The 20571-nt window shown below is 35.2% G+C and overlaps 1 long non-coding RNA gene across 29 annotated transcripts in view; it reads left to right on the forward strand.

Annotated features, from left to right (window-relative positions):
- LOC141502865 (uncharacterized) overlaps positions 1-20571 on the forward strand; it is a 788683-nt gene that overhangs the window by 254976 nt on the left and 513136 nt on the right. The gene's annotated exons all lie outside the window — the stretch shown is intronic.

Raw genomic sequence — 20571 nt, forward strand, 5'->3', positions numbered from 1 at the left:
TTCATCTGGAGGGACAAAGGATAAAGAATATAAGGGAATTCATGAAAAAAGACAAAGGAAGGTGTCCTAGACATACCATATCTAAAACTATTTTACAAAGCAGCAATCATCAAAAATGTCTGTTATTGGCTAAGAAGCAGAGTAGTGGGTAAGTGGAATAGATTAGATACAAAAGAATCAGTAGTAAATGTCTATAGTAATATATTGCTTGATAAACCCAAAGTCTGGCTTCTGGGTTAAAAACTCAATATTTAATAAAAATTGTTGGGAAAACTGGAAGAAAGAATGGCAGAATCTAGACATAGACCAACATCTCATATGGGTACATGATCCAGACAAAAAAGGGTGATTCCACAAGCCAATTAGTAGAACAAGAAATAGGCTATCTGTCAAAGCTATGGAAAGGGGAGAAGTTTATTAGCAAATGAGAGATAGAGAATAATATGAAATACAAAATGGATAATTTTGATTATGTTAAATTAATTTTTTGCACAAATAAAACAATACAACCAAGATGAAAAGGAATAAAGAAATCTGGTAAACAATTTTTATAGCTAGTGTTTCTGATAAAGGACTAATTTCTAAAATATATGGAGAACTGAGTCAAATTTATAAGACTTTAAATCATTCCTCAGTTGATGTATGATCAAAGTATGTGCATGGCTGTTTTCAGATGAAGAAATTATACTTATAGTCATGTGAAAAAAGTGCTCTAAATCATATTGATTAGAGAATGCAAATTAAAACAACTGAGCCAATACCTCAGATCTATCAGATTGACTAATATGACAAAAATCATCAACGTTATAAGGGATATGGAAAACTGAGACACTAATGCACTTCTGGTGGAGTTGTGAACTGATCTAACCATTCTGAAGAACAATTTAGAATTCTGACCAAAGGACATACATACCTTCCGATCCAGCATTACTACTACTTACTTTATCTCCCAAAGAGATCATTCAAAAGGGAAAAAGATTCACATGTACAAAATATTTATGGCAACTCTTTTTGTAGTAGAAAAAAATGGAAATTGAGGGGATGCCCATCAATTGGGGAATGGTTGAACAAATTGTGATATATGAATTTAATGAAGTACCTTTGTTATGTAAGAATTCTTAAATGCACAGACTTCAGGAAAGCCTGGAAATACTTGTATGAACTGATGCTGAGTGAAGTGAGGAGTACTAGAAGAAATAATACTGTATACTTTAACAGAACTATTATATGATGAACAACTATTACAGCCTCTTTTCAGCAGCAAAATAATGAAAAATAATTCTAAAGGATGTGTAATGGAAAATACTATCCACATTCAACTAAAGAAATATGGAGTCTGAATGCAATCCAAAGCATACTATTTTCAATTTTTAAAATATGTTTTATGTTTTTTCCTCCCATAGATTTTTAACCTTTGGTTCTGATTCTTCTTTTATGACAAAACTTACATTATACATATATAAACTTTAACAGAATATTTAGTGTCAAAGGGAGGGCTAAGAAAGAGGGGGAAGGAGAAAAATGTGGAACTCAAAATCTTACAAAAGATGATTTTTGAAAACTATTTTTGCATGAAGTTGAAAAAAATTTTTAAAAAATAAATAACAGCAATGGTCAAGATGAATTATTTTTCTACTTCTCACTAAAGAGAGTGTGAGGAAAGAATGAAAAGGATATGGCTCCTCTCTTAATGAGTTTTCTGCTTACATGGGAGAGAACTTGCTCTCGTGAAGTGACATGAGAATAAAATCAATTAAAAAGTACAAATGTCAAGTCATGGCAAAGAGTCCAGAAAGAGTACATCTGGTGACATAATGAAGTACAGAGCAGGAAAAAAACCCCAATACCATGGATATCATGTTTTAAGTTGGACTTTTTTAAAAGTTTATTTTGTTTTGTTTTTGCTTTATTTTGAGACTAGATCTCCGTAATCTTACAAAGGTTGGAAGTATAGTAGCCATTCATGGGTCTATCTCATGGTTGACATGTGAGGGTACACCTGTTTTTTCTGCCATAGACTGTCCTTTTTTTCTTGATCAACAGTTTGGTGACTCTATTCCTGGGCACTAGTAGGTCAGAAGTCCTGAACTCAAGTGATCCTCTAACCTCAACCTCCCCATTTAGTGGTGACTAGAGTTTATACCACTCTGTCTTAGTAAGCTGAGTTTTAAAGGAGATGAGGGTCATGGATTAATGGAGAAAAGCAAAATAGTCTTTTCAGGTAGGAAAAAAATGGGTTTTATTAAGACCTAAAGATAAAAATACAGATATAGTGCCAAACTTCTAACTTGGTTGGTCTAAAGTACCTACACTGGAAAAGAATTAAAATGCAGTTAAATGGTTTGTTCAAAGGATATTGACATTTGAGGAACTTGATTTGGAAGCTTTTTAAGAATAATTTAGAACAAGGGCTGATCACAGAATTTCTCCAGTGAGAAGAATATCAGGATCTTTAGTCCAATATGCCAGAAAAGGAAATCCTCTGTAGTAACCCTGGCCAGCTATCAACCTTAGTTTCAAAACCTTCAGTGAGCTAAAGCCCAAAAATTTCTGAGGAAGATGTTCAGCTTCTAGAGAACTCTGTTTGGTAGGGGTTTCTTTATTTCATTGTGAAATCTGTTCCTCAAATCGTATGCATTATTTCTCATTCAGTACTATAGACCAGGCAGAACAAGTCCAGTTGTTGCTTTATAGACTCATTTAAGTAATACCTGAGGTTTAGAGTGCTTTAAGTTTTGCAAAAATACTTAAAACTTTTTTTCTCATTGGATCTTCATAACAATCCTGACAGAGAAGTGCTATTATTATGCTTCCATTTTGTAGTTAAGGAAATTGAGACTGCAAGAAATATTAAATGACTTGCCTAGGTTTATACAGAGAATGAAATTCTGAGGCAGATTATTAACCTAGTATACCTGGTTCCAAGTTCACCACAATAACTGATATGTATTGTTGTTGCTGTTTCACTTTGTTTATTTTTAATTTTTTTAAAAATAATTGAGGCTAAGTGACTTGCTCAGGGTCACACAACTTAATGTCTGAGGTCACAATCTGAACTCAGATTCTCCTGACTCCAATGCCCAGTGCTCTATCCACTGTACCACCTAGTTGTCCCTCCCCCATTCATTGTAATCAGTTTGATCCAGGATTCTAGTCTTTAAAATGGGAATTAAAGTAAATGTAGTCCTTGTTAGATAATTCTGATCATTATTAATTTTAATTTGCTTGAAATTACCATTTCTTAAAAGTCAGCAATGAAAGGATAGAAAGACCCTCCCAAAAGAAAAGAAAAAGGCTATCTAAATAAACACTGGTAAATATTATGATTTTTATGGAAATAATTATTATTATGAACTAGGTAACCATCAGTTATCAGTACCAACTTTCAAAAACACAGAAATCCAACAAAGTGATTATAAATGAAATCAGAAACTTTCATTGCTTCTAATTTAACAGAATATAAAAGTCACCTTAAAATGTAATACATGCCTCTTACAGGCTTACATATATTACCTTCCCTCCCTCATTTTATGTGACACTGTATTTTCTAGATTTTATTAGTAATGCTATCATTCTGGTTATATTTTTCATTCTGTACTATTTCATCTTTCTGTATTTCTAGATATTCTTTGTAAAAATGTATTTCTTATGGAATAAAGATATTTCAGAATATAATGATAATAGCTAGTATTTATATAATATTTTGAAATACATATTTATATATAATTTATAAAGTATTTTATAAATATTCTTTCTTTTATCTTCTTATATTATCCATATGCTACTGTTTATTTAATCATTTCCTAATCTTTTGATACTCAGCAAGTTCATAAATTCACATATAAAGGTACTAAGATTCGGAAAAGTTAGAAAACTTGCTAAAGATCTCAGAAGTGGTAGTGGAGCCCCGATTTGAAAGTACTACTCTGACTTTCCATTTCCCCAAATGGTTGAAAGCAGTTATTGAGGTCTCCGTTATCATTTTCAGGCTAGACATCTCCATTTTTTTTTCACCTAACCCTCATATTAAATGATAGTTTTAAGCCGCCTCCTCTTTATCTTCTGGATGTACATCCCCTTGTCAAAGATAAGGAGAATAGACAGGGATCCTATGATTGCTTGGGGTTTCCAACCATACCCTTGTTTTCTTCTCCTGCCTATGGCTTGATTTCTTAAAAATTAGTAGCTATTAGCTCATCACCATTAATATGAATATTTCCTTCCCTGATAAAAATAAAAGCTTGGGGCAGGGGGAGGAATAAGAACTATCATCAGTACTTATAATGTAGTGTTAAGGAAGACTATACTACTGGATTTTGAAAGTGAATGAGAAAAGATATGAATGTCATGATAAGGGAACAGTTGCCACAAAATTGTTAATGACATGAGAGAAATAGGATGATTGATTTAGGAAGGATGCCATGATAGAGAATTAAAGAATCTTTTAAATGGAAGCTGCCATGGTATTCATGAATTCCAAATTTCTATCAGTGTAGAAATTCTCCTTTATGATAGCTTTGAAAGATCTCCTCTACTTAATGCTGTTGGGAAGGACAGTAAAGGAAATATAAGAAAGCATGGGCCCAAATCCCATCTCTTTCATTTAAAAGACAATTGATACTATGTAAGTGACAATTTCTCTGAACCTCAGTTTTTTTATTTGTAAAATGGGAATGGTAACAATCCATTTCCTGAATCACAGGTTTATTGAAAGAATAATGCTTTTTAAGTCAAAAAGTATTATGTTGGTATCTGTTCTTGTTGATGATAGCAGTGGCCCATACAAGTGGGCACACTACTGATTCCAGGTGTCATCAGACCAGTGCAAAATACAGTGGGGCTACAGAATCCCTTATTTTGAATCACCCAGGGTCAAGTGGAGAATGAAGCATATTTAAAGGGATTACCACAAGTCAACATTAAAGTTGAAATAATATTTGTAACAAGTGTTTTCTTGTACTCTTCTCCCTCCTAGTTTCTCTAAATAAAACATACCAAAGTGAGCTATAGAAGCACAAAGGCCTTAAAATAATATGGCTGAAATATTAGGCTATAGATTTAAATGTGAAACTGTCAAGAATGTCTAAATTTAAATTTCTTATTATATTACTAATCCACCCACAATTTTCACAGGGTGTCTGCAGTGATATACTTGACTGTCTAGTTAGTGATCAAAACTGTAAGGTGATAAATCAGCAAGCTAGCACTACTACAAGGATTCAGAATGAGGCATTTCTAAGCTTTCACCTGTTTCAGAATCAATCAATGCTTAATATAGAGCATGGTGCATCATAGATGCTTCCTGAGCAGTTAAATGAATGGCAGTATCATTTTGTTGCATAAGGCTGTGTTCCCATGAATAAAGTCATTTCTCAACGGCTTATGGGTTTAATAAACTCTCACACATAGCATTTTTTCTTTCTTTTTTCAATTGAAATTATTTTATTTTTCCAATTACATGCAGTAGCAGATTTTCAGTTTTCAACCATTTGCAAATTTATGAGTTCCACATTTTTCTACCTCCCTTCCTTCCTTTCCTCTTCTCTATGTACATTCATATTTAATATATTTCCATATTAATCATGTTGTGAAAGAGGAATTAGAGCTAAAGTGAAAGGAAAAAATAAGAAAGAATGAAAAACATAAAAGAAGTTTTTTTAAAAAAGTGAACATAGTATACTTTGCTCTGCTTTCAGACTCCATAACTGTCCCCCCACCCTGCCCCCTTTGGTTGTGAATTACATTGTCCAAACAGGTGTCTCAGGATTGCCCTTGATCTCTGAACTGCTGAGAGGAATTGTATCTCACATAGTTGTTCATCCCACAATGTTAATGTCACACAGCAATTTCTTGAAGAAAGGATGGATTTTTTTCTTTTTTTTTTTTGATAATTGCTCTTTCCTCCTTGATATTTACAAAGGACAATTAAAGGCAAATTGGCATTAATATATTCAGAGTTGTGCAACAAAAAGAACACATGGTAGTCAGCTAGTATTTTCCTCATATTAATAGATAATAATATCAATAATTAGCATTTATATAATTCTTTAAGTTTTGCAAACATTATCTCATTTGATCAACCCAACAACTCTGGGAAGTAGGTTTTATTATCCCCATTTTCCACATGAGGAAATTATTACAAATGGTATAGGTAATTTGTCTTAAGACACACACACATAATAAGTGTTCAAACCAGTATCTCTATCCACTACATTGAGAAATGAGGAAATGAGCTTCCTAGAGGAGGAAACAGAGGGATAGAAATGTACCTAGACTTCTCTTTGGTGTTATGGGTGACAAGTTCAAAATTTAGGGTTCATTCTCAGGTCTTCTAATTCCAAATGTAGCATTCTTTACACTATACCACAATGTTTCCCATATCTTTTTAGAGACAGAAAAACGATTTTAATAATTTTATCTATATATATGAGGAAACAAAAAAAGAAAAATACAAGTCCAAGAAAAAGGAATAAATATTTATAAAAGACTTACTGTGTGTTAGTGTGCTCAGTGCTTTGTGAATATCATCTCATTTCATCCTCACAGCACCACTCGAGGTGCTACTATGAGCCCCATTTTACAGCTGAGGAAGCTTAGGAAGTCACAGCTGAAGTAGCTTGCCCAGGGGCACACAGCTAGCATGAGCTACCTAACTGGACATATATTTCAGAATATCATTTTAAATCCTTTTTTTAAAATTAAACATAGCAAAGTGTTTTTCAAAGTGCCAATGATTTGGAATTTTTTAAAATTTACAATTATGACATTAGCCCTTCATTGGTAAAATCCTTTTATAGGATTTGCATAAGACTAACTCTCTTTTATGATGCCATTGTACTGTGCCCTCAATAAGGCATTTGACTGGAAAAACTTGAGACTAGGAGTTATCATGATCCTGGCTATTGTTTCACCTTGCAAATCTATATTATTCCATTTTTATCCTCCTTCTTCATGCTTTTTGGCTTTTTGTTCACAATATTCAATATTCACTGGAGTGGAGACACTCTTAGATAACAATTGAATTGTTGTACTTCCTTCATTATGAGCAGCAAATTGCCTCTCAAAGGAGATATCTCAGAGGATGCTGAGGGCATTGCCAACTTTACTGCCTGAGTATTGGTGACTTTAAAAAGGAAACCATCAATATTAAAAAAAAATTATCAATCTCAACAAATGCAACAGTACCAACAAGGCAGTGAGTGATTGTCTAGGCAGAAAGCCACATCCTTTCTGTGTACAATATGTTTGTTATTGTATAGGAATACAGACTGCATAAACTACTATGTTTTTTGTTCCTATCTGCCAAAATATATCAACAAGTAGTTCAGCCTTGGTGACTTCAATATGTCAGCAATGAGTAGATGGGAGGGATCTAGGAGGTTGGTGAATTGGGAATGGAGCGATGGGGGGAGGAGGGATGAAGATAGAGACAGACCCAGACAAACACCCACCCTGAGACAGAGAGACAAAAATATAGAAAAAGAGACAGGGGTGTAGGGGCAGGGGGGGTCAAAAGGGCATAGAGCATATTGTACAGCTATGTGAGCACAATGGATAGAGCACTGGGCTTTGAGTCAGGAGAACAGGAGATCGAATCCAGCCTCAAACATTTACTAGATGTGTGACCTTGTTCAAGTCACTTAATCTTGATTGCCTCTCATTGAGTGTCCTCTCCAGTCATCCAGATTTATATCTGGCTATTATACCCAGATGACTCTGGAGGAGAAGGTGAGGCTGGTGACTTAGCATATCATCTCCTAATTCAAGTTCACTCAAGCTGCTAATTTCCCAATATATCTAACCTCCCCCCCCCCAAATAACACAGGCACTTTGAATTATTATTTGAAGGATCCTGTTCCTAGAAAATTTATTATTGTAGAAACTAGAGATTTGGATTTCTTCCTTCCCTTCTTCTGTAATACTACAGTCATGAATCATGCTGAGTTAAGTTTTTAAAATTAATTAGAGAATCAGTGAATATCCTCAGCTCCATTTGGAAGTGATATGTTCAACTCTCTCGGTGGTATCATTCAGAAAAATAAGAAAGTTTTTTTTAAAAAACCATAATATGATAAAGACACCACCTGTGAGGATGATTACAGAAGTGATCATGGTTTTGGATTGCAATCAAATGCTTTTGTAGCATGGTTGAAGGGAGAGCCCAGGAATAGATTAAAAATTGTGATGCTCAGGTATTTGTGGTTTTTGATTTTATTTTAAAATGAATTATATCATCACCAAGAGTACATTAATCATAATGATGCAAAATAAATTTTAATTATTTTTTATTTTTTAAATTTATTTTAAAAATTAACAAATATTTATTTCTCTCCTTCCTATTCCTTTCCATTGAATAATAAAAAAAGAAACACATTCCTAAAACTAGCAAAATAAATTCCTTCATTAGCCATGACCTAACTATCATCTGTGGCTCCAAGAAACTGTAACATATACAGTGGCCACACCTGGTTAACAGTTGAGAGTAACTGACAGAGTTTCAAGTTCATCTGAGAGTAGTGAGGGGGGGGTCTCCTCCAAGTATATGAAGGCTTCCACTGGTGGAATGGGCAGAAGAGAACAATTTGTTCCAATGGCCATGAAGCCAATTGAAGCAGGTGCTTTGGAGTTCATAGAGCTTGGTTAGACATTGAAGATGCCTAGGTCACCCACTGCTTCTACAGCCATTGCCAGTTGTCTTGACTCTGTTTTGCTATGCTGGATCATGATGACTTTGGAAGTGAGAGTGAAGAAGATGACTTCATGTAACTCTACCTCACTTAAATTCAAATTATGCATGCCACAAAAGATATCACTCATAACCATTCCTCAAAGTCCTGTGGTGACAGGCAAGTGATGATGCAATAGGTGTGGGTACACTGGAAGCTGTAGTCATAACCCTGCACATAAATGGCCCAGGCCATAGGGTCATTTCCATAATGAAAGCAGCAGTGAGATTTGGTAACCCTGTGGGTAACTGAGCACCCTTTTAAGGATCACACTGCTCACCTTCTGATGTGAGTAAGGGACTAAAAAAAAGGTGCCCTAAAAATTACCCAACCCTGACCTGATTACCGAGGCAGCCTGGGATCCCACAGTGTGGTTAAGACACAAAAAAGCCTACAAAAACTTCTTCAAAGATTCCACTCAATGGAACATGCACACACTCATAGACAACACAAGATTCATTAGACTTGAAAAGATGAACAGCTCTTGTTGCAAGAGAACTTAAAAGGTATCTTATTCAAATAGTAGCCCTGAGTGTAACAAGGCTGACAAATGAAGGCCACTTGCCTGAAGTCAGTGCTGGATACAGGTTTTTCTGGAATGACCACAATGAGAGGGAGCATTGTGAATCTGGGGTAGGTTTAGCAATCAAAACTAATCTAGTCAACGTTCTTGAAAACCTACCAAATGACAATGAGATTGCTATTTCCAGAAAAATGCCATGCCTCCATCTTCAGTGCCTATGCTTCCAACATGATGAACACGATGAATTCAAGGAAAAATTTTATGAAGACCTGGAGACCCTTATCTCAATGTACCAAAAGAGGACAAGCTTATCATTCCGAGTGACTTTCATGCTAGTATAAACTCAGATTACCAGACATGTCAGGGAGTCCTTGAGAGGAATGGAGTTGGAAAAAGCAGCAGCAATGTTCACCTACTACTGAAGACTTGTGCATCTCAAGAGCTTCTCATCACAAACACTGTCTTTCATTTACCTAAAAACAATAAAACTTCCTGGATGCAATCTTTTAGCAAACATTGGCATGATAAGGAGAAGAGACAAGATATGAGAGTGGATGATCACAGACTCATCATTTCTAAACTAAATATTCACATTCAACCATAGTGGTGGCCCCAAGGCAAAATGAATACTAGAAGAAGTGTCAAGAGATTAGAATGTCTCTCTGAGTAGGAACAGTTTGTTGCTAACTTGGAGGGAAAACTGAACCAACACATAGTGAGCAACAGTGGAGCACAAAAAGAGTGGGCAACTTTCGGAGATTTGGTGTACAGCATTACATTTGTTCATCTGGGTCAGTACACTTGCAAACACCACTTGACTTGATGCAAATAGGGAGAAATACAGAAGCTGCTAAATGAAAAACAAGAACTTCACAGAGTTTGCCAACAGGATAGTTCTTCCATTTCTAAGAAGGTAGCATTTAATTCCATCAAAAGCATAGTACAAGCAAAGTTTAGAGAGTTGCAGGACTCTTGGCTCAGCAGATAAAATTCAATTTTATGCAAACAGTAACAAACCAAAATGCTTTTATGATGCCCTGAGGCTATTTATGGGTCACAAATATATGGTGTATCTCAACTACTCAGTGCTGATGGATCCACATTGATTAACAATAGGGACATGATCCTGGAAAGATGGTAAACACTTCCATAGTGTTCTTAACATCATAAATTAATGCAGAAGCCATTGACATTTTACCTCAAGTTGAAGTCAATCAGTCTCTAGCTGAAATTTGAATTGAAGAAGAGGTTTTGAATGCCATTAGACTCCTTTGAAGTGGCAAAGCACTTGGTACTGATTGTATTCTAGTATTCTAGCTGAGATCTACAAGGCAGAGGGTCCATTGCTCATCCAAAAACTGACTGAAATTTTCCATGTTATATGACATGAAGAGGTTATCCCCCAAGAATTCAAGGATACCTCCATTGTCCATTGGCTTTACTTTAAAAGATCATCCTGTGACAATTACAAGGGTATTTCTCTTTTAGTCCTTGCTGGTAAGATTCTTGCCACAGTCCGTCATAGGCTGATCCTTCACCTGGAAGATGGTCAACTCCCTGAGAGCCAGTGTGGCTTCAGAAAGGGTTGAGGAACAGCTGATATAGTGTTTGCTGTCCAACAACTCCAAGAAAAATGCCAGGAACAGAACAGACATCTGTATACAACATTTGTAGATCTGATCAAGGCCTTTGATACTATCAGTTATGAGGGCTTTTGGAAAATTACATCAAAATTTGTTTTCCTGAAGAAGTTCATCAGTATTATACATACCTGGATTCTGGATAGTGAACAATGCTCTCAAGATTTCCCAGTTACCAATGGAGTGAAACAAAGTTGTGTCCTTGCTCCCACATTTTTAAGCATGATATTTTCAATCATGTTATGAAATGCCTTCACTGAGGTTGAACAGCATCAAGGTCAGCTTCCTCACTGATGGCAGATTTTTCAAACTGAAATGACTATAAGCCAAGATCAAAGTGGAGATAGTGTTGGTGCATGATTTTTCTTTGCAGATGATTGTGCACTCAATTCAGTCTCTGAAACTGAGTTGCAACAAAATATGGATTGACTCTCTGCTACTTATGCTAGTTTTGGTCTAACAATTAACATCCAGAAAACACAAGTGCTCCAGCAGCCAGCACCACACCATCCAAATGTTGGACTATGGATTATAGCAAATGGAGAAGTTTTTTGAGTACTGGGGATAAATTCTCTTACCTGGGCAATATCTTTCCAAGGTGGTACATAATGACAATGAAGTTGAGACTTACATTGCCAGAGCCAGTTCAGTATTTGGGAGGCTCTGAAAGAAAGTCTGGGAGAGAAGTATTAGACTAACTACCAAACTGAAGGTCTACAGAGCCGTTATGCTGACCCCATAACTACATGCCTGTGAAACCTGGTTGGATTACCAGTACCATGTCAGGAAAGTGAATCACTTCCATTTAAATTATTTTAGGAATATTTTGTAGATCACCTGGAAGAAGAAGCTACCAGACACTGAGGTGCTTTCTCAAGCTAAACTACCTAGTATTCAACTATTACTAGAGAGAACTACAATGGACTGAACACTTTGTTACAATAACAGATGAATACTTATCAGAAAAAAAAAAACAGAACAAAACTATTTTATGGAGAACTCACACATGGCAAGTGCTCACAAGGGAGTCAGAAGAACTGATTATTTTATGTCTACTTTGATAATGATGGACAAGAACCACTAATACATATATATGCTATGTAGAATATACACAACCAAAAACAAATGCCCTCAATCATGTATTGTTATATATATTCATGCAGTATATTTGTTACAAGGAATTCATTTTTCTTTTCAATGAGATGGGGTGGGAGGGAGAGAAAATAGATTTCTGTCAATTTTGTTTTAAAAAAGAGATGTAGGGTGCTATCTATGTGGAATATTGTATGCACTTTCAAATGAGGTCAGTGTATTTTTAGTTTTTCTTTCTTTTCAAAGACCTCTCATGGAATGGAAAAAAATCTGTAAATATTTGTAATCTTAAAATAGAACATATCATTAATTTTTTTTAAAAAGGAACATAAGGAGAAATGCAGGTCGATCATACTCAAAAAGATTTGTTAAAATAGTCAACACTCTGAAGCCTGCTATATTGACAAATATGAATGAGAAGAGGGTAAGACATCATATTCACCAAAATCCATGAAAAATAAGATGGCATTTTTGTTTGATTAATCATAGCAGTAGATTTAAACAATTACATAGAACAATAAAAATGGCAGATGGACAAGACTCCTTTACAGGTAATACAGGAATATAGTTTTCAGGTAAAGGAAAAATCATTGTGTCTCTAATTCATAATATAGGAACTTGTTTCGACATGGCATTTCCCTATTTTTGTCATTTTGAAAAAAACAAATCACTTAATTACACAGTTCTCAAATTTCCAAATATGTGAACTGGGCATAAATTGTTCAATATTCATTCAATAAACATTTATTAAACTGACAACTTTCATGGGTGATTTAGTAAATTAACTGAAGCTAGCAGGAAACAGTAAATAGTTTCACATTGCCTTTCATAGAACCATTTCATTTGCAGAAAGAAAATCTGAAGTAGATAGTACATGATAATCACACCTACCTAGGTCCTACCTATTTATATGGATGTAAGTATTGTAAAGAGACCCCTATAATACAAGTTCTTAGCATTCATTATGTGGCTCAAAGGGAGGGAGAATGGATAGCTCCAGGCTCTTCTTTACACATTTTTCCATTGCAGACTTTTATTCTTGCCAGAAAATTTCCCAAAGTCTCTAAAGTAGCAAGCTGGAGATAGGGACTTGATAGAGACTGACAGTTCCTCTCATGTCTCCCCAGAGTTTTTTTCTTTAAGCAACCTGAAGTGGGGCTGGTCTCTCCTGCCTTTCATCTTGAAGCTAGAAGTCAGAAGTCCTCAAAGGAACCATAAGCTTGGACTTTCCAATCCTGAAGAGTTCCCCCAAAGAGAGATCAAAGGAGACTATCTCTTAAAGAACCCCAAAAGAACTCTCACTTAGTCCTGAAGGAACTTGGCAAAGACTGGACTTCTCTCAGCAACTCTACCCCCCTTTCTCTTATAGCTAGGTCCTTTATCTCCATGAGTAAGGAAAGAGTCCCATTCTAGTGGCCTTTGGGACAGAGATTATTCAAAAATCAGAGCTTATTCAAGGGTGTTGATTTGTATTGGAAAATGTGTCCTTATCACTATAAATCACTGACTTATTAGTTGAAGGAAGTTCATAGTATATATAGTAGTAACATTTACATTTATACTCTCCTTTTTGATTCCCTGAAAAAAGTTTAAATTTTTTTTACATTAGAATTCTTATTTTTATTAGCAACTTTTATTTTATGTATAAAATTCATTTTTGAAAATAAGCCCCATTTTAAATCAGTGAACCATTCTCCCAGTTCATTTCATATTTTAAGAATTTTACTTTTGTTAAAATGTTTATTTTTACATTATGCTTATTTCTTATTACTCCCTCTCTTACCAGTAAGCAATGCTTTGAAATAAAGAATAAAGATGAAGAGTTTTGCAAAACAAATCATTGGATCAATTACTATCTCACAATGTATATTGTATTACACATTTATACATTTTCTGCTCTTCTCTTGGCCATGTTTCTTGGTTCTAATTCTGTGACTTTACATTAAATATTTTTGGTTGTTATTCTTTCCATTTTCATTATTATAGTCAATGTTAGAAATAACTAGGTGGTATACTTGATAGGCTAGACTTGAAGTAAGGTAGATTTGGGTGCATATCTAGCTTCAGATACTAATCAGGTTCTAACCCTAGAAAATGCCTGACTGCCTCATTTGCAAAATAAGGGGTAATAATAATTTTTGCCCCCTATGGTTGAGGATAAAACAACAAAATACTTATAAAACATTTTACATATTTTAAAGTATTAGGCATTGTGTATATTGTTTTTCTAGTTCTGTTTTTATTGCTCTGCTATTGTTCAAAGTGGTTTCCACTATATTTATCTGAATTCTTCATATTCATTATTTTATGAGCAATAATTTGCCTTAACCTTTCTTTCTTTTTTAAAATATTTTTCTTTATTTTTTAATTAAATGCAAAGATAGTTTTCAACATTCATCCTTTTTAAAGTTCCACTTTTTTTCTATCACTTTCTCTTCCCTCCCTGATCCCCATGGCAGTGAACAATCTAATATAGGTTGTACATGTACCATTATGTTTACACATTTCCATTTTAGGTATGTTGTGAAAGAAGAATTAGAACTAGTGGGAAAAAAGAGATGAGAGAGAAAGAAATAACATGAAAGAAGTTTTAAAAAGTGAACATTGTATAATTTGCTCTCTCTTCAGACTCCATAGTTTTTCCACTGAATGTGGATGACATTTTCCCATAACAAATCTCTCAGAAATGTCCTTGATCACTACTGAACTGCTTGGAGGAACTATTGTTAATGTGTACACTCATTTCACACAGTATCAGTACAAGAAAGACTTTACAGGCTTTTCCAAATTCTGCCTGTTTATTTTTCTTTTATATTCATTCATTCATTCATTCATTCATTCATTCATTCATATATTTATTGATTATTTATTCATTTTTCACATTACTATAATAGTCTCGTAAAAGTAAATATAATCCCCCTACCCCCACAAAGAGAAACCTCACAAAAAATAAAGTGAAAGAAAAAAAATTTATTTCAGTCTGTGTTCAGATACCATCAGCTCTATCTCTGGGATGGATCACATTCTTTATCATAAGTCTATCAGAGAAGTTGCTTCAATTTTTTTCCCCACTGCTGCTATTGCTGCTACTATAGCTGCTATTGCTAACTGTATTTCCTCCATTCCTTCCTGCTGCCATTTATTCTGTTCTCTCTTTCACTTTGCCCCTCCTCAAAAGGGTGTTGTATCTGACTACCCTCTCTTACAATCTTTCCTCTCTTCTGTCACCTACACTCCCTCTTGCGGCCCCCTGTGCCCTTTCTCCCTTCCTTTTCCTCTATGGTAAGATAGAGTTATATACCCTATTGAATATGTATGTTGTTTCCTCTCTGAGCTATTTCTGAGGGAAATGAAGGCTTACTTATTTCCCCTCACCTCCCTCCCTCCCTTTCTCATCATTGCAAAAACGTTTTCTTGACTCTTTTTGCATGAAATATTACAGCCCATTCTTTCTCTCTTTTTCCTTTTTCCCCAGTACATTCTTTTTCTACCCATTGATTCCATCTTTATAATAAATTATAACTTCATATTCAGCTCTCTCCTGAGCTTTGGCTTTATATGTTCCGTCTAACTGCTCTAATAAATGAGAAGGTTCATTTGAATTATCAGTATCATCTTCCCATGAAGATGGGAACTTTCCATCTACCTTCTCTATGCTTCACCTAAGCCCTGTATATGAAGATCAAACTTTCTGTTCATCTCTGGCCATTTCAACAGGAAAGTCTGAAAGTCACTTATTTCATTGAGTGTCCATCTTTTCCCCATAAAGAAAATGTTCAGTTTTTGCTGTAATCCAAGTTCTTTTGCTTCGTGGAATATCATATTCTAAGCCCTAAGAGTCCCTAATGTAGATGCTGCTAAATCCTGTGTAATCCTGACAGTAATTGTTTCTTTCTGGCAGCTTGTGATATTTTTCTTTTTGACTTGGAAATTTGGGAATTTGACTATAATATTTCTGGGAGTTTTTTTGGGGGGAGGTCTCTTTCAGAAGATGATTGGTAGATTCCCTTAGCTTCAATTTTGCCTTCTGCTTCTAGGATATCAGGACAATTTTTCCTGGAGAATTTCTTTAAAAATGAAGACTACTCATTCCTAAAATATATAGAGAATTGAGTCAAATTTATAAAAAAAAAACAAGCCATTCCCCAATTGACAAATGGACTAAGCTTATGCAAAGGAAATTTACATATGAGGAAATCAAAGCTATTCAGAATCATGTGAAAAATTCCTCTAAATCATCACTGAGTAGAGAAATGCAAATTAAGGCATCTCTAACTACCACCTCACACCTTTCAGATTGGCTAATATGACCAGAAAGGACAATGACCAATGTTGGAAGGGATGTGGGAAATCTGGGACACTAATGCATTGTTGGTGAAGCTGTGAACTCATCCAGCCTTTCTGGAGAGCAACTTGGAATTACGTCCAAAGGGCAATAAAAATGTGCATTCCTTTTGATCTAGCAATACCACTATTGAGTCTATATCCTTAAGAGATCTTGAAAAAGGATAAAAACATCACTTGTACAAAACTATTCATAGAAACTCTGTTTGTGGTAGCAAAGAATTGATAATCAAGTGAATGTTCATCAGTTAGGGAATGGCTGGATAAATTGTTATATTTATACATTATGGAACACTATTGTTCTATTAGAAACCAGGAGGGATGGGAATTCAGAGAAACTGGAAAGATTTGTATGAACTTATGCTGAGTGAGATGAACAGAACCAGAAGAACATCATATACCATAACAGCAACATAGGGGTGATGATCAACCCTAATAGACTTGCTCATTTCCTCAGCGCAATAGTCAGGGACAATTTTAGGGTATCTGTGAGGGAGAATGCCATCTGTCTCTAGAGAAAGAACTATGGAGTTTAAACAAAGACTGAAGACTATTATCTTCAATTAAAAAAAGCTGTCTTATGTACTATGCAATTTTGCTATCTCATATTTTATTTTTTCCCTCAAGGATATGATTTTTCTCTCAACACATTCAATTTTGATCAATATATAGTTTGGAAACAAGGTAAAGATTATCAGACTGACTTCTGTGGCAGGGGAGGAAAGGGAGGTTGGGTGAAAAATGGTAAAATTTAAAGCATTACAAAAAATTATAGGTAGAAACTACCATTGTATATAATTGAAAAACAAATAAAATATTTATATTAAAAAAACAAAAAAAAATGAGGTCTTGGCTCTTTTCCTGGTCATGACTTTTAGGTAGCCCAATAAGTTTTAAATTATCTCTTCCAAATCTGTTTTCCAGGTCATTTGTTTTTTTTCCAACGAGGTATTTCACATTGTCTTCTAGTTCTTCATTCTTTTTGTTTGTTTTTTTTTTTTCTTGATTTCTCAGACAATTAGCAGCGTCCTTTTACTCCATTCTCCATTTGCAGAAATTATTTTCTTTGTTTGTTTGTTTTATTTGTTTTTTAAGTGACTTGCTCAAGGACACAGAGCTAATTATTTATTAAGTGTGTGAAACCAGTTTTGAACCTAGCTCCTCTTGATTCCAGAGCTGGTACTCTATCCACTGTGCCACCTAACTGCCCCAGGAATTTTCTTCAGAGATCTTTCTTATGTCTTTTCCATCTGGTCAATTCTGCTTTTTAAGGTTTTCTTCTCAATGACCTTTTGGATTGCCTTTTCCATTTGATCTAAACTGATTTTTAACATATTATTTTCTTCAGTATTTTTAGTATCTCCTTCACCAAACTGTTGACTTGGTTATGATTTTCCCACATTGCTCTCATTTCTCTTCTCAATTTTTCTTCTACCTCTCTTACTTGATTCTCAAAATGGTTTTTGAGCTTTTCTGTAGTCTGAGATCAAATTCTATTTTTTTCTTTGAGCCTTTGGATACAGAGGCTTTGACTTTGTCATCTTCTGAGTGTGTGTTTTGATCCTCCATGGGACCAAAGTTATTATCTATGGTCAGGTTCTTTTTCTTCTGTTTTTTACTCATTTCCCCAGTCTTTAGTTTGATGTAACTTTCCCAAACTTTTGATTGTTTTGGGGATACCCCCCATAGGACCTCAATTCCTTCAAGGTCTTAGGAGAGTCTCTGACTACTTTCCTATACTCTGGTCTGTAGATGACCACAATCATTCCTCTCTGTCCTGGAGATGTGAGAAGGTTCCCTGCTCCTCCATGGTAGTATGAGAGGCCCAGACTGGGTCTTGGATCTGAGTAAGGGCAAGACAACAGAGTTCTGTCCCAGGGAAAGTGGAGAGCTCTGTACAGATTCCCCTCCTGACCCTCTTACTGTCTGGGGTTTGAGAACTCAGAAAACCTAAGGTGTCTCCCTAGGTTCCTGGACCAAGGTTGCTGGGAGACTTGCAATAGCCTAAGCTAAGTGCTCACTCTGGTGTTACAGAGTTCCCCTGCTGATCTTTCAAGTTGTCCTTGGAGATCCCTGGGGTGAGAGATCTGGAAACTGCTCCTACTGCCACGAACAAGGTACCCTGAGGTTTGATGCTGAAAGGCTGGAGCAGCCCTGGTGCAGTAGACCTACCCCTCAGATCTCCCAAGTTATTTTGGGCCAAAGAATTATTTCGCTGGATCTTTCTGTGACTTCTATTCCTCTAGAATTTGGTTAGAATCATAATTTTAAGGCATTGGGAGTGTTTGGGAAGAGAGCTTCTGGGAATTCTTTCCTCCATGCCAACATTTTTGACTCTGTCTACTTGCTCATTTTCTTTCTTTTTTTTTTAACAAGGCAATGGGGTTAAGTGACTTACCCAAGGTCACACAGCTAGGAAATTATTAAGTATTTTAAGGCTGAATTTGAGCCCAGGTCTTCCTGATTCCAGGGTTGGTTCTCTATCCATTATGCCACCTAGCTGCCCCCTGGTCATTATTTTGTACAGAAACACTAGCTATGATAATTGTTTCCCAGTTTTCTGCCTTCCTTCTAATATTGCATGCAATAGTTTTATTTGTGCAAAAACTTTTTTCTTTCCTTCCATCCTATCTCTCCCCATTTGTTCTTTTTTTCTTTTCCTTTCTCCTACCTCATTGCTGCACACAGACATACTGTTTTTCCCATTTCCTCCTACTTTCTTATAGGATAAGTTAAGTTTCTAAACCCAGTTGGGAATGTATATCATTCCTTCTTTAAGCTGACTCTGTTGTTAGTGAAATTCACTTAGTGTTTACACTTTCCCTACCTTTCTGCTACCTTATTAGATCCTTTGTGCTTCTTCATGTGGTTCTAATTATTCTTTGAAGCCTCTCCCTTCTTTTCCCAGTATGATCCTTTTTCCAGGTCTTGTTTCATCTTGTCCCATAAATACCCTCTGTCAAAGTATACTCCTTTTTAACTATATTGATAGAAGCGCAAACATCATAACATCATAATTGATTTTTGCCCATACCTTCTGTTTGTGTACCCTCCTTCCAGTTATCTTAATATAAATTCCTACGTACTCCATCTAATTATATTCCTTTCAACTGTCTTAACAGAAATACAATTCTCAAGAGTTATAGGTATTTTCTTCCCATTTAGTCTTATTGACTTTTTCTTTTTATGCTTATCTTCTGTCTTGTATTTGAAGATTAAACTTTCTGAAACATTCTGCTATCAGGTAAGTTTGAAAGTCCTCTATTTCTCTGAAAATACATCTTTTTCCTGAAAGAATATGCTGAATTTTGCAGGGAAGTTGATTCTTGGTTGTAATCCAAAATCCTTTGCCCTCTGGAATATTGTTTTCCAGACCCCCTGATACTTTAATATTGAAGTTGATAAGCCTTATGTAATCCTCACTCTGACTTCCTGATATTTAAATTGCTTCTTTCTGATAGCTTGCAGTATTTTCTCCTTTAGCTAAGAATTTGGAAATTTGACTACAATATTTCTAGGAGTTTTTATTTTTGGAGCCCTTTCTGGAGATGATAAATAGATTCTTTCAAGCACTAATTAATCTTGTTTTAGAATATTAGGACAGTTTTCCATGATAATTTCCAGCTTGGTATTCTTTATTGGTATTTTATTTTTCCAAGTTTTTCAACATTCATTCATATATCTATGTATATTTTTAAGTTACAAATTTTCCTTCCACCCTTCCTCCCTTCCCATCCCCCTCCCCACAGTGGCAAATAATCAGGTTAATATTGTACATACACATTTGTGTTAAACATGTTTACAGATTAGTCATTTTTGGAATAAGGAATTAGGATGAAGGGAAAGAAATACATAAGAAATATTTTTTTAAAAAAAATGAATTTAGTGTTCATCAAATTTGGAAGTACTTTTTGTTGTTGTTGTTTTGGAATGTTATATTTTTCTTCCTCTAGATGGGGATATCATTGCCCATAGCTGGTCTAAAACAGTTGTCCTAGCTCTCTAAACTGTTGAGAGCAGCTGCTTCCATCAGAGCTGATCATCTCACGTTATTGTTAATGTGTACAATGTTCTCTTGGTTCTGTTCCCTTCTCTTAGCATCAGATCCTGTAATTCATTCCATGTATCGCTAGCATCTGACCATTTGTGGTTTCTCATGGAAAAATAGTATTTCCTAATATTCATATACTTTGTTTAACCATCCCTCAACTGATGGTTATCCCCTCATTTTCCAATTCTTTGCCAC

The sequence above is a fragment of the Macrotis lagotis genome, chromosome X, assembly GCF_037893015.1.
Source record: "Macrotis lagotis isolate mMagLag1 chromosome X, bilby.v1.9.chrom.fasta, whole genome shotgun sequence".
Lineage (NCBI taxonomy): Eukaryota > Metazoa > Chordata > Mammalia > Peramelemorphia > Peramelidae > Macrotis > Macrotis lagotis.